The 21,254-nt window shown below is 36.4% G+C and overlaps 1 long non-coding RNA gene across 1 annotated transcript in view; it reads right to left on the reverse strand.

The window, feature by feature from the left end:
• Positions 1-10,091: 10,091 nt before the first annotated feature.
• The window catches only part of LOC141582750 (uncharacterized), a 260,745-nt gene continuing 249,582 nt past the window's right edge, over positions 10,092-21,254 (reverse strand). Inside the window, exon 4 of the long non-coding RNA XR_012515626.1 lies at positions 10,092-10,223. This is a non-coding gene — a long non-coding RNA (uncharacterized LOC141582750). The remainder of the gene's footprint in view (positions 10,224-21,254) is intronic.

The raw sequence follows: 21,254 nt of genomic DNA on the forward strand, positions 1-21,254 counted from the left end.
TGGGATTACAGGCTTGAGCCACCGCGTCCGGCCGGGAGAACACAGTTCTGTGACATCAACGCTGAAATTGCCACAATGCAAAGTTTTTCCCTGTACGTACTTCATCATTTATTATGTGTTATGTTCCAAAAATAGGTGGCATTGAATGAACAAGGGACAGCACATTGGTTGTCATTATATGTTCACTATTTCAACTTAAGATAGATAAAGGGGGTAGACTTCTGGGAGGAGCTGAGTCTGCAATTGGCACTAATATTCTCTTAGATCAGGAAAATGGATCGTGCAGTGTTTCACCCCTCGTTGGACCTTAGGAAAGCAGATTAACACCAAAATCATGACCACATATAATTCACATGTTCCTCTGTTATTTTCAGGAAGCAGGTCTATCACATGCAAAACAAAAACTCCAACTAGGTGGTTACATTGTTAAATACCTTAGTAACACCTCCAAATATTTAGTAGCCTAAGTTTTATTTGGACCACCACGTTAAATCCACAGGCCACCTTTCTGTCCCTACCATATTCCACCTCTCCGCAATATTCAACATGGTTATTTACTCTTTTGAAAATGCATCCATCTAGCATTCCGTAATGCCACCTTTGTCTAGTTTTCCTCTTGCCTCTCTAAAGCATTTTCTTAATCTCTTTTATAGGTTCTGTTTTCTCAACCCAACTAATAAACATCGGCATTTCCCACAATTTGTTCTGAATCATTTTCCTCTATTCTCTCCTTATCCTGTTCTTAAGCCCTTCAACACTTTAGAGTCTTTACATGCTTGTTGTGGACTGAATAATGGCCCCTCCAAAAGATACCTCTATCCTAATCCATGGAATCTGTGAATCATACCTTATACGGCAAAAAGGGAAGTTTTAAGTATAATTTAATTAAGAAACTTGAGATGATTTGATTATCCTAGATTCTCTTTGTATGCCCTCAGTGCAATCCCTTGTGTCCTTATAAAAGGAAAGCAGAGGAAGATATGGGGCATATCTTCCACAAGGAGAGACTATGATATAAGCACAGAGGCAGAAATTGGAGTCATGTAGCCACAAGCGAAGGAATACTGTAGCCACCAGAAACTGAAAGAGGCAAGGAACAGATTCTCTAGCAGAGGTTCCAGAGGGAGCACAGCCTTATTGGCACCTTGATTCTTCCTTGATTTCAGGCTTCTGGTCTCCAGTAAAGAGAACAATGTCTGTACTGTGGTTCTAAACTACCAAATCTATTGTAGTTTGTTACAGCAGCCACAGGAAACTATTGCAAAGCTAAAGGCTACTAACTTAAATATAAAATCAAAATGTCTCCTCTGAGCTTTAGAATCATAAACAATCTTCTGGCCTTCACCATGTGAATGTCTTAGATGTACTTCATCTGTAACACATCCACCATGGAATTCTTGTTTCTGTATCCCTTCTCCATGCTTGCTCCTCTCCCAATCTGCCTGTGTCAGTCAATGGTATTGTTGTCCACCCAACTTCTCAGGCTAGAAACTACATCCCTCCCTTGCTTCTTGTCATTTTCTTGCCTTAGAAATGCTTGGAGAGATCCCCACATCTAATCTGTCTACACACAGCGGCACTTTTTCGGAGCCTCAGGTACACTGAATTGGCTTAATCATCACATTCTCTTATCAGTTGTCCATGCGTGGTTTATTTTTATTTGTAGGCACACCAAATTTTATTACACTTTATTGCGCTTCACAGATACTGCATTTTTTTTTTTATTTAACAAATTGAGGAGTTGTGGCAACCCTTTAGTGAGGAAGCTGGTTGGTAGGACTAGACTGCAGCACCCTCACAGCATACTGCCTACAGTAAATCTATCAGTTCCATTTTTCAAATAGTCTGTGCTTCCTTCATGTCCCATGGTCATATTTTGGTCTCGCAATATTCCATACTTTTTCGTGATTATTGTATCTGTTGTTGGTGGTCTGTGATCTTTCATGTTACTGCTGGCATTGTTTAGGGACGCCACGAACCGCCCTCATCTAAGATGGTGAACTGAATTCATAAATGTGTGCCTTCTGACTGCTCTGCCTGCTGGTTGTATCCCCCTTCTCCCTCTCCTTGGGCCTTCCTATACCCTAAGACACAACAACATTGAAATTAGGCCATTATATAACCCTACAGTGGCCTTTAAGTGTTCAAGTGAAAGGAAAAGTCACACATCTCTCACTTTAAATCAAAAGCTATAAATGATTAAGCTTAGTGAGAAAAACATATCAAATGCCAAGATATGCTGAAAGCTAAGCCTCTTGTGCCATTTAGCCAAGTTCTAAATACAAAGGAAAACTTTCTGAAAGAAATTAATAGTACTACTTCAGTGTACATATGAATGATTTAAAAAAAATAGCAAAACAGCCTTATTGCTGATATGAAAGATGTTTCAGTGGTCTGGGTAGAAGATCAAATCAACCAAACATTCCCTTTTGTCAAAGCCTAATCCAGAGCAAGGCCCTAAATCTGTCCAGTTCTATAAAGGCTGAAAGAGGTGAGGAAGCTGCAGAAGAAAAGTTCAAAGCTAGCAAAGGATAGGTCATGAAGTTTAAGAAAAGATGCCTTCTCCACACCATAAAAGGGCAAAGTGAAGCAGCATGGGCTGATGTAGAAGCTGCAGCAAGTTATCCAGAGAATCTAATTAAAATAACTGATGAAGATGGCTACATTAAAACAACAGATTTTCATTGCAGAAGAAACAGCCTTCCATTGGAAGAAGATGCCATCTAAGATTTTCATAGAGAGTAGAAAGTCAATGCTTGGCATCAAAGCTTCAGAGGACAGGCTGAGTTTCTAGGTAGGAGCTAATGCAGCTGGTGATTTTAAGTTGAAGTCAATGATTATTCCTCATTCTGAGAATCCTTGGGCCCTTAAGAATTATGCTAAATCTACTCTGCTTGTTCTCTATATGTAGAACAATAAAGCCTAGATGAGAGCACATCTGTTTACAGCATGGTTTATTGAATATTTTAAGCCCACTGTTGAGGCCTACTGCTCAAGAGAAAAAATTGCTTTCAAAATATTACTGCTTATTTACAATATACATAGTCACCCAAGATCTCTGGTGGAGATGTACAAAAAGATGAATGTTGTTTTTATGCCTGCTATCAAAATATCCATTCTGCAGCCAAGGGATCGAGGAGTAATTTTGACTTTCAAGTCTTATTATTTAAAAAATATGTTTTATAAGTCTGTAGCTGCTGTAAATAGAAATTCCTCAGATGGATCTTGGCAAAGTAAATTGAAAATCCTCTAAAAATATTTACCATTTTAGATGCTGTTAAGAACATTTGTGATTCATGGGATGAGGTTAAAATATCAATACCAAACAAGAATTTGGATGAAGTTGATTCCAACCTTCGTGGATGACTTTGAGGGGTTTGAGACTTGAGTGGAAGAAGTAATTTCAAATGTGATAAAAATATCAAGAGAGGTAGAATTAAAAATGGAGCCTGAAGATGTGACTGAATTGCTCTAATCTGTTAATCATAAATCTTTATCAGATAAATTGCTTTTTATAAATGGTGAAGAAAGTGGTTTCTTGAGATGGACTGTAGGCTGGGTATAGTAGTTCACACCTGTAATCCTAGCACTTTGGAAGGTCGAGGTGGGGCAGATTACCTGAGGTCAGGAGTTCAAGACCATCCTGGCCAACATGGTGAAACCCTGTCTCTCCTAAAAATACAAAATTAGTCAGGCCTGGTGGCATGTGCCTCTAATCCCAGCTACTCAGCAGCTGAGGTAGGAGAATCACTTGAACCCAAGAGGTGGAGGCTGAAGTGAACTGAGATCGCACCACTGTACTCCAGCCTGAGCAACAAGAGTGAAACTCTATCTCAAAAAAAAACAAAGAAACAAAGAGGTGGAATCTATAGTTGGTAAAGATGTTGTGAACATTGTTGAAATGGCAACAAAGGATTTAAAATACTGCCTAAACTTAGTTGATAAAGTCGTGGCAGGTTTAGAGAGGATTAATTCCAATTTTGAAAAAAGTTTTACTGTGGATAAAATGCTATCAAGCAGTATCACATGCTACAAAGAAATATTTTGTGAAAGAAAAAGTCAATCTATGTGGCAAACTTTATTGTTGTCTTATTTTAAGAAATTGCCACAGCTACCCTAACCTTCAGCAACCACCACCCTCACCAGTCAGCAGCCATAAACATTGAGGCAAGACCCTCCATAAGAAAAAAGATTATGACTTGCTGAAGGCTCAGATGATGGTTAGCAAGTTTTAGCAGTAAAGTATTTTTAAATTAAGATATGTATAGTATTTTTTAGACATAATGCTAGTATGTCTTAAGATTATTATTTAAAAATTAAATTTCTATTAAAATAGACTATATTATAGTATAAACATAGATTTCATATGCACTGAGAAATCAGAAAAGTCGTGTGACTTGTTTTATTGTGATATTTGCTATATTGAGTGGTCTGGAACTGAACACACAGTATACCTCAGATATAGTTGTAATTAGTTTCCAAGTTTTCGATTATCTAATAAGCACCTGTGAACCCAAAACAAACATCTTTGAACTCAAAATCAAACTGAGGACCAGAAAATAACCTCTAGTATCCTTTTCTCCCTTATTCCATAAGCCTGCCTCATTCAATCTGTGCTAAAATATCGTCTTGGATGCCATGTCTATCATTTTCTTGCTTTCCTTTTTTAAAAGGTTTTTTAAATCTCTGCATGTACAGTATTCCAAAATAATGTATTTCATTATTTTAATTATTTTAATTTTATTTCAAAAGTGGTTACGTGTAGCTAAGAGTTGGATTGACTTTTTTAAGTTTAATAGTATATTGCTAAGATTTAAGCGTATTTGTGTTTATGTAGATTATTTGTTTTTGCTGTTGTCTAACTTTCCACTATGTGAGTTACTATATCACACTTTATTCGTCATCTCTTCTAATGATGGGCACCTCTGTTGTTCCATATTTTCCTTTTGTAATTAATGCTTCTAGAATCATTCTTATGCATGTCTACTGTTGTATAGGTGCGTAAGTTTGGGCGTTATATATCTAGTGCCCAAATTACTAGGTCATTTTCTAGCAATTTTTGTTTCCTAAGTACTTCTTCTCTTTATCTGCACCACCCATTCATATATACATATATTCATCTTCTCTACCTAGTCTCCTGCAGTCTCTTCTCTGGTATATTTTCTGGTTTCTCCTGGCAATTCAGGCTTCACACTGCAGCCAACGTAATATTCTTTATAAAGAGAATAAGACTAGTTTTTCTCTCAAATTAAAACTCCTCACTCATTTCTCATTATTTTTCAGCAACATTTAAAGTCCTTGCAAAGGCCAAGGGAGGTTATACAAAACCTGGCCCTTTCCTGCCCTCTGCTCCAGCCTTCCAGCATTCCTTCCCCATTTGTTCCTTACACACCAGTCACACTGATGTCCTCTCAGTTGTGGGAAGGCCCCAGGCTCCTTCCCACCTCAGTTACCACATGTGTGCATTTCTTTATACCTGGAACATTTCCTCCTGCGTCTAATGTGGCCAAATCTTCTTTTTATTCAAGTCTTATCTTAAAACTCATCTTCCAGAAAAATGTTTTCTCACCACCTGTTCATTGTTAAATCCTTGTTCATTATCTTTTGCAAAATCCTTTCATTTCCTTCATAATATGTGCCACAAGTTGTAATATTTATTTCTGCCTCTTTTTTGCTGCACTTTAAGGTCTCAAAAGGCAAGGACTGATTTTATCTTCATATAATGGCCTAGCATACTGCTGTACACAAATCAAACCATATGAAATGACGAGTATATACCGCTTTCTTACTACAAAAAGGCAGTATCACGTGATCATCTGGTTAAAACCAAGAATAGTTCGCACTCAATGAAAAATTCTTAAAGTCCTAGCTAAATGAAGGAGTGGATGGATAAACACGCTATAGGGTAAGAATATTGGCAGCAGAGCATGCTTTGAGAATTCTAGAAGAAAGGCACCTCCTGACTTCAGAATGCTGTATGTTTTGGCTCCACCTTTCAACACTCTACACAAAAATAATCAAGTTTGAGCCAACTTGGTAAAGTAACAACTTCCACTTTTATTACCTGCTCTAACATCCTAACACCTGAAGACATTTAGCCCAATTCACAGTGCTGATCAATCTCCTCCACACAATGGAATCCAGTTCTGTAATTTTTAATTTTATCCATTGTAACTTTATTCACTACCTTATTTCATTTATCAGTTACAACTACATTCTTGTGTCCTAATCTGCCTCAAACAAGTTTTAATTGCCATAGCAATTCTCTAAACACATGCTATTTTTTTAATTCAGTTTATCCTAATAGTCAAAGTCTGCCCCATGTTCTTAGCACCTGGTACTTTTTCCTTTTGGCTTGTGTCTAGCTGTGGCAACTAGTGTTACTCTGTTTTGTTTTCCACAAACTTTTTCTATTTTTTTCTCTTTTTTTAAGAGACGGTATCTTCTGGCATGTGCTGTGTCACCCACAGCACAAGGATTCAAAGACCCAAGAGGGAATGATGGGGGATAAAGAAAGACACAAAGACAAACATAGCATAGAGAGAGCTGGGCCAGGCGGTCTGGAAAGCTGAGGATGTCAGTCTCTTCAGCCCTGACCTACCTCCAAGTACTTTATTTTATATGTTTACAAAGCACATAGCAGAGGGAGGGTGCAGTTACTTAGAACAGCCTGTTGTTATAATTCTCATACTTTAGTTAACACAGTTGAGCTAACAACTATGTTGCTGCAAGGTCAGTGAGAGCTGGTTATCTCTTTCTAGGCCTCTCTGCTCTTCTCCAAGACATACACATTCCCCTATTATGGTTCCTTTCTCTGGAGTTCATCAAAGGTTCATAGCAGGCTTGCTGCTGATCCCCCCAGAGGTGGTGGGCTACTCTGGCTCTCTACAGTATCTTACTGTCACTCAGGCTGGAGGCTAGAGTGCAGTGGAACAATGCTAGCTCACTGCAACCTGAAACTCCTGGGCTCAAGCAATTCTCCCACCTCAGCCTCTCAAGTAGCTAGGACTACAGGTGCTTGACATTGTTCCTGGCTATCTTTTTCACTTTTGACAAAAAATAGGGTCTTGCCATGTTACCCAGGCTGGTCTCAAACTCCTGGCCTCAAGTGATCCTCTTGCCTCAACTTCCCAAAGTGCTGGGATTACAGGCATGAACCACTGTGCCTAGCCCCTTTTTATATAGGAATATTTCATGCTGGATATTGATATACTTTATTTTTTTTATTTGTAATTACAATGTCTAGAAATATATATCTTCTTTATATGCAGTATTTACTTACTTCAGTGCTATTTACCATTTTTTAAAATTCACTGAGATTCAGTTTTGCTCTTGGGTTGTGATATAATTTGGCTCTGTGTTCCCACCAAAATCTCATCTCAAATTGTAATCCCCATAATGCCCACATGTTGCAGGAGGTACCAGTGAGAGGTGATTGCATCACGGAGGTGGTTCCCCCATGCTGTTCTTGTGATAGTGAGTGAGTTCTCAGGAGATCTGATAGTTTTGTAAGTGTTTGACAGTTCCTCCTTCACAAGCTCTCTCTCTGGCCTGCTGCCAGGTAAGATGTGCCTGCTTCCCCTTCCACCATGATTGTAAGTATCCTGAGGCCTCCCAGCCAGGCATAGCTGAGTCAATTAACTCTTTTCATAAATTACCCAGTTTCATGGAAATTCTTTATAGCAGTGTAAAAAGAGACTGATACAGGTTGTGAATCAGATCTAACTTGTAAGCACTGAAAATGTTATTCTTGGCCTTAAGACTTAAAACCTTTTGGATACAATATACTGTATTGTGTGTAGTATGTTGTACTATATACAGTAGTCAAGGCCAAGACTACTTTGCTCTTCTGAGAATATATTCCCATATATATAACAGAATGATAAGAACTTTCTGGTTCTCAAATCCGTTCTCAGTCAGGTTTTGCTCTGGGACACAGGGTGATGCAAAGTTTTCGTAAAGTAAGTTTATGGGATATTTTTGCTAGTCTGTGTTTGTGAGAGTGACCCATTATTTGCAGCTGATTCATTTTAAAGTTTTGCCAAAGTACTATATAAAACTATTATGTGTTAATATACTGATCTATCTATCTGTGTAATTACACACCTATACATAATCTTTTTAAAATACCAAAATGATGGCTTGATCTTAAAAACATGAACAAAGAATATCTCAAATACTATGAAAATATAAAAGTTTAAAAGCATTAAGTATCAAAAGTTTGCTTTTTCAAGCTCTCTATAAGAGATCTTTAAACTCACTTACACTTGAATTTGAAGGTAGGCATCTGGAAAAAGAATCTATCATAAACCATAAGAATGATTAATCCTCTGGGTCATATATCCCCCATCATTTGCTTATGGCCAGATTCCTCTTGAGCTTAAAACTAATTCCATTTATGCTTTGGGCCTGGAGCACTGCACTCATTTGCATAATACATTTTCGCATTCACTGGATGCCAAGTGTAGATTAATAATCTGATTTGGGAATAGTGAACAATTGTTTGGGAAAGTTCAATTGTTACCACTTTTGAGGTGCTTGAATCACAAATCTAGTGACATGTAGCATATTGATCTAAACATGTTTATGTCACAGAAATAAATATCATAGAAATACCAATATTTGAATTTAAAATATGTCAGTATTGTCCGACATTCACTGCCTTTTGGCAGGCAATTCAGTGAATCTGTGAATGTATTCATGCGAATAATTGTTCATGATCGCACTAAACCTCTTTGCTATTGTTAGCTCAAACCACACAATGCCATAGCAGGGTTTTTGGAATTATTTTTGAATTTTTCTGAATGGAATACATACCCAGAGGCACAGAGTGGGATTTAAACTGGGTTGCATTTATTTTTGGCTCTCTATCTGTCTCTTTGCCTCATACCTCACAGCACTTCAATCCAAAGTACATTTTTATATAATGTACAATTACTTGGTTCAGGTAAGGGTTCTTTGAATGCTGCTTCCATGGTACCAAAAAGAGCCAGAGAGTCAATTATTTTCTTATTTTGAGAGGCCATAACAATCCCAACACCGCCCCTCACTAACATTGTCCAAGTATATGGGTTTTCTTAATAGTGTTTTTCTCTGTAAACAATCTTTTGGCAAAAACCAGGAGACCACAACCAAGTCAGAGGAAATCCCTGAGAAAGAAAACATTTTAGTATAAAGGGTTTATGAAAAATGACACTTCGTTGCAGTTTTTTCAAGCAAATTATAACTGCCTGTCATGCAGACAAGAGTTGCCATGGTAAGCAGTTTTTTGAATAGGTAAACCAAATAAAAGTGAGACAGAGCATGTGTAAAGCTTGTGGGAAAGGGAAGTTCAGGTTGCCTGGAGCAAGAATAACCTCAGTATTTAAAGTCACAGAAGAACCCAACACCCTTTCCCCAAATTTAGTGCAGGCAAATATCTATTTTCTTTCTTAGGCAGTTTCTTTCTAGGGTGTTTAGCACAGAAATCACTAATGCTAGTAGAAGAAATGACTAAATCATAGTACTGTTACCATTGGGATAGTGTTAATTGTTTATTGATTCTAAAGAACAAAAATGAACCTCTCTTCTCTTCAATATACATCATTGTCATTGTGCCACATATAGAACAGTATTTTAGTCCTCAAACAGTAGCCAAAAGGTAGGGTAAAAGTTTCATAATTCAAATACGTAAGATTATTAAAATAATTTAGTCATTTTATTATTAAAATATTAGTAACTATCACTTCTAAGTATCCTAATTCAAGAACTCTTATGTTTATATTACTATTTCTCTTGTCATAATGTATCAATATATACTACATTATTGAACACACAGCTTTTAATACCCTTCCTATGATGCTAGCACTCTCATCTAAGTGTCAGAAACTCCAGTCCAGTATTTCATTCCTCCATCCCCAGATTTGTACCTACATGAGCCTACAAATATCTCTATTTGCATATCTAACATATAACTTTCTTCTTCAATACAGTGTGCTGAGCATAAGCTAAGTTGTTCCTCTCTACATAAAGTCTGTAAGAATGACATAATATTAGCAATTAAACAAATAAATAAATAATGTATAGAAACTAAAAGAATAGGGAATACACAAACAGAAAATTCTCAGAAGACTGAGTATGGTGGCTCATACTTATAATCTCAGCACTTTGGGAGGCCAAGGTGGACAGATGGCTTCAGTCCAGGAGCTGGAGATCAATCTGGGCAACATGGTGAAATGATGTCTCTACAAAAAAAAAAAAAAACATTTAGTCAGATGTGGTGGCACATGCCTGTGGTCCCAGTTACATGGAAGGCTCAGGTGCAAAGATCACTTGAGCTGAGGAAGTTGAGGCTGCAGTGAGTCGTGATGGCACCACTGCACTCCAGCCTGGGCACAAAAGTAAAACCCTGTCTCAAAAAAAAAAAAAAGAGAGAAAAGAAAAGAAAAATGCTTAAAAATTCCAGAAGATGGCAAACAATAAGATTGTAGCAATAGGATTGGAGTTGTTGGATACTGAAATTAGGAGGAGGTCTAGGAGGAATCATCGGAAGGGTAGGAAGCAAGAACAGCCAAGTGAATCAGCACTGTCAGAACCTGAACCAAGCTGCTGTGACAGAGATTTTTGTCTCCAAGTAGTGGCAGGGGTATGTGAGCTTGGGTCTGAGGGACATCGCCATATCCAGATGGCTACCAAAGGCTGGGAGAAATAGAAAGCATCCACACCCAGAGGACAAACTACCCAGGTATAGCACCAGGAAGTATGTCCCACTCTTCCTCAGAGCTCACTGAGAAACAGCCACAGTAGCTTCTCAGCAGGCTCTCCCCTCTCCCCTTAGCAGGCCTTAGACCCATGTAAATACTGTTTAGCAAGATATCACCATTTCACACGCAATCAAGGAATTCCAAGCACTGAGAAAAACCAAGAGTCTAAAAGCAACACAATAGAATTAATAAATGAATTGCTTACACTGGAACAAAGAAAGATAATAAAGCAAAGAGAAAAAATGTGAAAATGAATATAATTGATACCTGTACTGAGAAAAATAAGTAGAATATTCATGAAAAAGGAACATGTTTTTGTGTAAAAGAGCCAATTCAGAATCTCAGAAATGAAAATTGAGAATTAAAGAAAAGGCAATGAAATCTCCTAGAGAGACCCTCAGAAAGGCTGTGACATGGATTATATACACAAAAATTCTAGTGTTCATTTCGTAGTCACTTCAGGTTGAGAGAAAATAAAAAATGGAAAGAGGAAATATTTAAATAACTAAAGATGAGAAGGCCCCAGAAATTAAAAAATAAGGTTCATCAGTCTTTAAAAGTATATACAAAGCTAATAATTTAAATATTAAAAATGTCTCTATTTATAATATGCTGGTATAAAATTTCAGAAACTGAAGGTAAAGAGACAAATTATAAACATTACTAAAGGGATACAAAAGAAGATTATTAATACTGGAACAAGATTTAGATGGATATCAGTCTTCCCAAAAGCAAACCTAGAGAAGCAAGAACATGACGGAGCAATATCTTGGAGGCATTGCTTAGGGAAAGTAGCTTTATCCTAGGATTCTACAGGCTGGTAGACATTAAAATGCCCAGCTAAAACTGAGACATGTTTTCATAGAAATTAAGACAGAAAGGCATGCCGGGACTCTAAAAATTTGCCAGTTTATCAAGTCCATAGATGTCTGAAAGAATAATGAAAGAATATAGTAAAGCAAGAGGAGTGTGTGCTGGCCTGTAAAATGGACTACGACCAAAATGGAGCTCCCATTTCCTCCCCCACAACTTTCTCTCTCCCAATCTTCTCCATCTCGGCCACTGGCACAATTATCCTCCATGACACTTGTGATTCATATTTTACCCTTCATTTTTCATGTTCCTCTACATTTAATATATCATATTCTGTAATTTATCATATTCTATCTTCAAAAATATCTTGAATCTATTACTTTTCTCCAAGTGTATTGCCATCACCCAAGCTCAAGCCACCTTCCTCTTCCTCTTATACTCCTGCAATGAAGATGCTATACTAATCTAAGAGTCAGAGGCTCACAGTGTTGAAATTTGGGGATTCTCAGAACGGAGACATGGCTTAAGGGTGCAAAGATATAAAGGCATAGTTTCTCCATTTATGGAGACCCAAATTAATTAGAGTAAAAATAATGATGACAAAAAGCAATATTGATTCTTCCCTTTATCTTGAGCCAATGTATGTCTTTGCACATGAGATGTGTCTCTTGAATGCAGCACACTGATGAGTCTTGACTCTTTATCCAACTTGCCAGTCCGTGTCTGTTATTGGGGGCATCTAACCCATTTACATTTATGGTTAATATTGTTATGTGTCCATTTGACCCTGACATCATGATGCTAGCTGGTTATTTTGCATACTAGTTGGTGCCATTTTTTCATAATGTCATTACTCTTTATATTTTCATGTGTTTTACAGTGGCTGGTAGTGGTTTTTCCTTTTAATATTTGGTGCTTCCTTGCAAGGCAGGACTGGTGCTGACAAATTCCCTTAGCATTTGCTTGCCTGAAAAGGTTTTTATTTCTCCTTCACTTATGAAACTTAGTTTGCCTGGATATGAAATTCTGGGTTAAAAATTATTGTTATTTTTTAAAGAATGTTGAATATTGGTCCCTATTCTCTTCTTGCTTGTAGGATTTCTGCTGAGAAATCTGCTGTTAGTCTGATGGGTTTCCCTTTGTAGGCGACCTGGGCTTTCTCTCTGGCTGCTCTTAACATATTTTCCTTCATTTCAACCTTGGAGAATCTGATGATTATGTTTCTTGGGGTTTCCCATCTCTGATATTCTTTCTCCTGCTTGATGAATTCAGCTATTGATATTTTTGTATACTTCACAAAGTTCCTGTGCTGCATTGTTCAGCCCCAGCAGGTCTTTTATGTTCCTCTCTACACTAGTCATTTTAGTTCACAGCTCCTCTAACCTTTTATCAAAGTTTTTAGCTTATTTGCATTGGGTTAGAACATGCTTCTTTACCTCAGCAGTTTGTTATTATCTACCTTCTGAAGCCTCTTCTATCAATTCATTTATCTGATTCTCCATCCAGTTTTGTGCCCATGCTGGACAAATGATTGCTCTTGTTGCATTCATTTGGAGGAGGAAAGGCAATTTGGCCTTTTGGTCTTTTGGGTTTTCAATGTTTTTTGTTGATTCTTTCTCATCTTCATGGGTCTGTCTAGTTTCACTCTTTCAGGCTGCTGATCCTTTGATGAGGTTTTTGTGGAGACTTTTGTTTTGTTGATGCTGTTGCTGCTTTCTGTTTGTTTTTCTTTCAGTAGTCAGGTCCCTTTTTTGTAGGGCTGTTGCAATTTGCTGGAGATTCACTTCAGGTCCTACTTCTCTGGAGTTGTCACTTGAGGATGTTGGAGAACAGCAAAGATGTGTGCCTGCTCCTTCCTCTGGGATCTCTGGCCTCAAAGGGCACCAACCTGATGCCAGTAGCAATTTTCCTGCATAGGATGTCTGACAACCCCTGTTGGTGGGGTCTCACCCAGTTGGGTGGCACAGGAAGCAGGACCCACTTAATGAGGCACTTTGGCTGTTCCTTGGTGGAGGGCCTGTGCTGTGCTGGGAGGGGTGAAAACCTACTCATCTGGGCTGCCAGGATTCCTCAGAGCAACTCCCTGGGTATGGGGGCTCCCCTGCCCTGTGTGGCTCTCAGGTGGGCTACTGCCCTTCCTTCCTCTCTATGAGTCATGCCAGCTGCTTAGTCAGTTCTAACGATAGAACCTGGATGCCTAAGTTGCCAGTGCAGGATTCACATGCTATTTTGATCTTTTAGATGAGAGCCTTTGATCACTACTGCTTCTAGTCGGCCATCTTGGCTCCACTGATATTGTTTTTTTTTTTTTTTTTTTAAACATCATGACCTTTAAAGGAGAGAGAATTTTTGTCTTAGTTACAAATATATTTCCAGAACTACTCTAAACTTAGAACACTGTAGACAGCGTTTTTACTTGCTGGTGCTTGACACCAATTGGATACTGAAAAATATGTTGTTACTTCTGCCTTGTATTATTTTTAAATTCAATAATATTTGCCAAATTGGGAATATTTTCAAGAAAACTAACCTACTTATTAAGGGTTGCTTAACAAGTTTTTAAATATGATCATATTTGAATAATATTATATATGTATATAGGACCCATTTTCAAATATTTTATAATCCCCAAATATATACTTGTTTATCTTGGCATATGGAAAGAGAAACACAGAGATGGTTATAATATGTAAATTAATTGAATTATTATGGAATATAATATAAAGGACTAAATATTCAACTCTAAAACCCAGACTTGGTCTGATTTAGTTTTTCTTTTTAATATTTGTTTTAGAAAATTGCCATTTATCTGCTTTTAATTTGATAGTGCATTTTCCAATTGATGGCATATTTGATTCAAGATATTAGAGAGCCAGGAGAGTCTTTTCTGAGGAGGTGCATTTTCCCCAAATCTGGCCCTCAACAGCAAACTGGCTAAACTTGCAAGTGTGCTTGCATCTGGTGTACACAACCTGCAGCTAAGCTATCTGTGCCAGGTATCCCGGGGCCACTGACTTCTCTTTGGAATTATATTCCTCAGAAGGACCTGTCTCATCATCTCCACCTGGAGGAGCAATAGGGGCCCTCCTTCTCAGGGAACTACAACTTGCTGCTACTATTATGGAGCTAATATTATAGAAATTCACATACTGGTGGACAGAAAAAAGTAAGAAAAAATTCCCAGTAGAGTTCTATGAATGTGATTTGGTTTTTATTGTCAAGTAAAGTATAAACTGTAATGTCAGAGTCTGTCTTTCTCTCTGACATGTGTTTAAGGGCCCAAAGGCTAGTAAGCATTGAGTACATTTAATATGCATCATAAATAAAGGGATGAAGCCACCTATTTTGTCTTTTTTAAAGTTTATTTTTCCAAAAATGCAATCTTCATTGTAAATAAAAATTGATAAAACATACAATCAATCTGAAATGCTTTGAAGTAGGAAATAATAGGGGAATAATTCTAATTTTGTAAAAAAGAAAAACATTCTAATTGTTTATTGGGCAGTGGTCTACCTCTCCCTCCTCCCTACCTCTTCATGCCAGAAATTAAAGAGGAATGGATTAGGATGAGACTGAGACTTCTGGGCACCAAGTGCAGTGCAAAGCCACCTGCAGCTACTAAGCCTAAAATCCTTGTGTTACATGACTCAAGTAAGGAAGGAAAGATGGTGGCATTCAACATTCTAAATTGTGTGCCCCATAGCTGTAGCTTATGCATAGTGAAATCGGGCCCACTTTCTGTTCCAACCCATCTTTTCCATGTGTTAACTGTAACTAAGCCAGAAATTGAACCAGAAGTCCCCAGGCATGTTGGTCAACTATTGCTTTAACAGATGCATTCTTTTGTTCTGGCTCAACCTCAAATTCCTGTATTTCATAGATCTAAAAAGTAAGAACATTTTTACTCTGTCTTCATCATCTGGAATGCCCAAGTGTGAGTTTTATAAATTTTTAAATATATTTTATAAATATTCTTTGGTATACATTCAATATTCAATAAAATTTTTAAATATATATAAAATCAAGCCAGCTGTATGGCTCAGCTTCTGAGTGATATTGCCAGGTATTTATGAGTCCAAGGCCACTGTATTATGGTATGATGTCTGACAAACTGGCAAGAAGGCATGTTAGCTAAACATAGGGCTAAGGGGAATCAACCATTTTTAGGACCAATGTTATTTCTTTAGATTATAAAGAGTTCATTTTCTCTCTGATACTGATGGTTTTCTACTTTGGGAAATGGGCCTTTCTGTTTATTTAGACTGACAGTGCTGATAAAGGCAAAACTTTGAGTTTAATTTTTGAAATGACAGTTCAGTTTGGCACAGAGGAAAGTTCTTAGGCTTAGCCCCTTCTAGTACTACTTGCTGAATGCCAGAAGCCTATTGTAGAGAAGGTTCAGTGCAAACATGGGGATGGAGCCCTGCAACCATCAATGCTGTGTAGAAAAACAAACATAAGTACATGTACACACTAGTATACCTTTCCGCCATTCATTTCTTCTTTCAACCACTCCGTTTCATTCAATAAGCTATAGCTGAATAGTCATAAGATATAAAATATATTAACACTTGGTTGACACAAGACAAAGTCATCCTTGTTGGATTTGAATCCAGATATGTTAAGGCCAGTACATGCTTTGAGTGTGTGGACTTGATCTAGGTTGTTTGTAACTCTGCTTTGATTGATTTTTAATTTTCTTTATTAAAGACAATATTTAAGAACCAGTGCTATATTTAATTTCCTAAAACTGTGATCGGAATAGATTTACAGAAAGGTGTCAGTTAGATTTGGTAAACTTGTAGCTTACTTTTCATTTTATAAAACTTCCACTTATTACTTAATGCTTTTTTTTTTCTAACTTTGTAGAGTCCAGCATGTCTGTAGCAAACCTAAATCTCTCCACAAATGAATTCCATAATTAATTATTTGGTGTAGCCATAAAAGTTCCTTTCATTCAGTATTTTTGAGCCCTTCTAAGATTGTGCCATTTTATATATTTTGTGTGAGGACTTCTGATAACCTGCTTTGGGCCAGAGATATCAGGTTATGGAATTAAAATTAATGCAGATTTGATTATCAAATGATAGTAAGATGTGGTTTTGTTGTACCATATAATGAGAAGCATACACATGATACCTAAAAAAATGAAAAACTCTCCAAGTTCATATTCTGTAAATTCCAAAATTAAGGACACATTATTTAAATAAACTGTATTCCATAGAAGAGTCACACCTATTTTTTCCTTTATGTCATTCGTATTTACAGGATTGCCTGAAAGTTCCAGGTTTGGTCTTTAGGCTGGCAATACAGATTTTGCATTTTAACTGTGATATCAGAAGATGTACAGTCAGAAAATTCAATTGCAAGTGGATGGATAATTCTCTTTCCTGAACATTTTTTTGGTCTTCAAAATGGAAATTATAATGTCATTCTTATTTGTAAGGATTAAATGTTTATAAGGGACATAAACTTATTCATAACTATAAAATGGGCATAAATATAGGTTCTTATTAGTCTTACATTAGACTGTGGTAGAGCTATATTAGAGGTGATGATGCTTTCTCAAATTCCTTGTAAGCTTCTAGTTCATTACAGGCAAAAATTCCTCCGTTCAGTCACAAATATATTTGGTGGTATCTCAGTGATATTTATGTCTCATTTGCATATGCGGAAAACTGACTAAACCTGCAGATTTTATTTTCAATTATAATCCCCATGTGTCTAATGACAAAAATTCCTCGTCTGTCTTTCACAGAAGGATAGTTATCGGTGCTGAGGTGTAGAGCATGATGTTTGGGAATCTCTGAGACATTTTATTGTGTACTTGATTTCTAAAAATGAAAATAGAAAAATGGTAGAGATTTCAAGATGGACCCTGAGGAATGATCAGATAAGCATGCTTTGATTCCATTTCCATCATTTTGAATTTTAAATCACCTTTTAAAAAGCACTATCTCATTCTTGCAAATTAATCTGCTCTCCAATTAATGTGCCCAACATGACAAAAAGACCAGTTTCAGCTTGGCTAAGCAGACCAGTCAACCAGGAGTGTGTGACCTGCAGACGTGGAAAGCTTGCTGGAGTCCACATTTCCTTCCTGCTCCTTCCTCTGGGGCTCTTTTAACAGCTTAGATTTAATTAGGCCAGCTAATCCACCTACAACCAGTAGATAGAGGAGTTTCTATAGAAACCCTCCCACTACCATAACAATATAACAATCTCCAATATTCCCAATACTAATTGCTACATGGAAAAATGGAGTACATTTTTTAATCTGGATGAGTGCTTTCCAATAGAAGTAGATGGTGAGCCACATATCTAATTTCAATTTTTTTAGTAACCATGTCATGAAAAAAAGAAAACTTTTAAAACACAAAAATCATGTGAAATCAATTTAACTGCATATTTTAACTATCTTATTCAAAATATTATCATTTCATCATATGATGAATACGAAACATTGTTAATGTGACATTTTATCAATTTTTACATGTCTTCAAAGTCCTGGGTGTATTTTATACCTATAGCTCATTATAATTTGAACATTTCAAGTGCTCAAAAGCCACATGTTGTTAACAGCTACCATATTCTACAGGCTAGGTCTAGACTATGAGAATTCTTTCCTTGATAAGCCCATTTATGACACTTACTCATATATAGAAGGTTCCTTCTTTGTCTTTTTATTTTCCAGATGATGCACATTTTTGACATGCATTAAATTTTATAAAAGTAGACTGCAAATGGTAGTGATGAGAAATGCCAGGTTTTATTACAAGAAAGTGTTCATAAATAGAAATGACTTTGTGTTTTCAATCAAAAAGTAAATAATGCTTGCATGAAAATATGGGCATCAGATTTTCCAAAGGAAAATTGAAGGATGGTGTGCAAAAAGAAACCATTTATATGCTTTATGAATGTAGAGATGTGCTATATCCCAAGTTTCTATAGAAAAATAGTGATTTTGAACTACAAGAAATGTTAAGTCATAGTACAAAGTAGTGTTTCATGGTATTCTGGTCCACAACATACCTATTAAATGCTTGCCTTAGGTTGGTTAGGATTAAATACCACACCTATAAAGATTGGCCCTGGCATATTGGAACTTCTAAGTTAAAATTCATCATAGGAATTCAAATGTACAGAGATGAACTGGTTTTTTAAAATATCCCCTTCATTATGACCTCCAAAATAATTTTTTCTTAGTTTTGCAGTGTTTGGGAGAGTGTTTCTTTCATTTTTGTTTACTCAATTGAGCATAATCTTGAGAAAATGGGAAAATGACTAGAGAGATTACAAGCTCAGAAAACCATTCACATCCACGCAAGGGAACATGCATTCTTAATATTTTCCTTGTTCTTCCTTGTTCTAGTATCTAATATCTTACAGCCATAATGAATATGGCACATGGACACAACCACAAAGATATTATGCAGAAAAAGAGTATCCTCAGCACTGTTGAATATCTGAGGGCAGCGGAGTCTGTGGAATTATTTTGAGGGAGAGTGGTCTCAGAATCACCAAAGGCATCTTATTTGTTAACAACATGATATCTTCTGAAAATGCATCTGCCCATGAAAGGGGAGCGTGTTGTGTTTCTATATCTCAAGATCTCAAGATATTTAAAACTTATTATTAGATAACTAGAGCTAGTAGTACTAGTAGCAAAATTATTACTGAAAACACATTTTATCCATAGATGTTAGGAATAGTCAAAATAATTGCGTGTGTGTGTGTGTGTGTGTGTGTGCATGTGTTTGTGATACATATATATATATATATGTATGTATTTATAGTTGCCAAAACTTAGAAGCAACCAAGATGTTCTTCAGTAGATGAATGAACTGTGGTACATCTAGACAATGGATTTTTTAATTATTATTTGTTAAATTTTATTACAGATTCAGGGGTTACATGTGCTTTTTTGTTCATAGGTATGTTGCATACTGGTGAGGACAACTATTATTTAGCACTAAAAAGAACCTAACAAGCTTGAGCTATCAAATCGTGGAAAGACATAGAGGAAAATTAAATGTAATTTAGTGAGTAAAAGAAGCCAAGGTGAAAAGGCTACTTACTATATCATTTGAGCTACATGAGATTCTGAAAAAGGCAAAACCGTGGAGACAGGAAAAAGATCAGTGGTTGCCAGTAGTAAGAGGGGAAGGAGAAATGAATTGGTAAAGCACAGAGAATTCTTAGGGTAGTGAAAATACTCTGTGTGATACTCTAATGGTAGATACATGTCATTATACATTTGCTACACCCATGTACAATACCAAGATTGAACCCTCTTATCAACTATGGACTTTGGGTGATAATGACGTATCGATGTAGATTCATCAACATAATATATGTATCATTTTGGATTGGAATGTTGATAATGGGGGAAGCTACACCTGTGTCAGGGCAAGGGACATATGGGAAATCTCTGTGTCTTTCTCTCAGTTTTCCAGTGAACCTAAAACTGATCTAAAAAAAACGAAGTATTCTCAAAAAAAAAAAAAAAAGTCAGCATAGATAGGTAGGTAGGCTTAAAAAAATTTACCCTCATTTGAAAATTACAGTTTATTCATTCCTTACAACCCATATCTAAATGCTGGTCTACTGTATTTTGTTCAATTTAACGTCAGTATAATGCGTATCACCTGGGGTGCATAAGAAATGCTGATTGCCAGAGCTTCCCTTTCAGAGATTCTAATTCAGTAGATCCAGTGTGGGACACAGAAATCTAAATGCATTCAAGTCCTCTCAGATGATTTTGAAGATCACATTGAAAGAGACATGACTCTTTCAGCATTGACATGAATCAGAATCATGTATTTAGGTGTAAGAGTTGCTACCTTGGCAGATGGATTAATTATTGCTAGCAATGCTAATAAGCTTAAGATCAAATCAGTTAATAAATGTTAGTTGTTTGTGTGGGAAATTTTTGATTAAGTTGTGCCTACAGTATTTTAAAATATTGTACTAAGTACAGATTTTAAGGGATTCAGCACCTAAAAAATCAATAAATAATTTGCATTTTAGGAAGAGGAATGGAAATTATCAATATAAGGACATCATAGTCATTGGTCATTAAAATATCTGGCTCTTTTCAAGTGCTGTGAAAAGTGGAAATAAATATAGATGTTTTTCTAAATATAAGTTCTCTCAGAGGGAGACTATTTTGTATTTGCTAAGATATCCCTTTATGTTATTAAAGAAATGCTTTATTGTTTGAAATGAAAAATTAGCCTTTTTGCTTATTAAAAATGGCAGAATCTTTTTTCTTCAGAAATATGCAGAAATATCCATGTGATAGATTTTATCAGCACAGCCATATCTGTCAACAGGTAGTTTTATTTGCGTCTCAGTAGACTTGGTGACAGAATCTGACAGTTTGATTTTATCCTGATAAACAGAAAGTATTTCAGAGCCTCATGGCTGAACCTGGCTGCACCTTCACTTATATCAAAATTAAAGTTTTATTAGCCTTTTAGTCATCATTTTTGCTGAGAATTATGTCATATATTTCATAGTGGAGACAAGAATCATAGTTATTCAATATTGATACCAAAAAGATAAATGTTTTCTTTCGATATTTCAGAAAATTATAATTATTATTCTCATAAAAGGAAATAAAATATATTTGAATTCAAAATATATTATAAAACACATGAAATATATAGAAAATTAAATATTTTTATTTTCTATGAG

This window comes from Saimiri boliviensis, chromosome 2, assembly GCF_048565385.1.
Source record: "Saimiri boliviensis isolate mSaiBol1 chromosome 2, mSaiBol1.pri, whole genome shotgun sequence".
NCBI classification, from domain to species: domain Eukaryota; kingdom Metazoa; phylum Chordata; class Mammalia; order Primates; family Cebidae; genus Saimiri; species Saimiri boliviensis.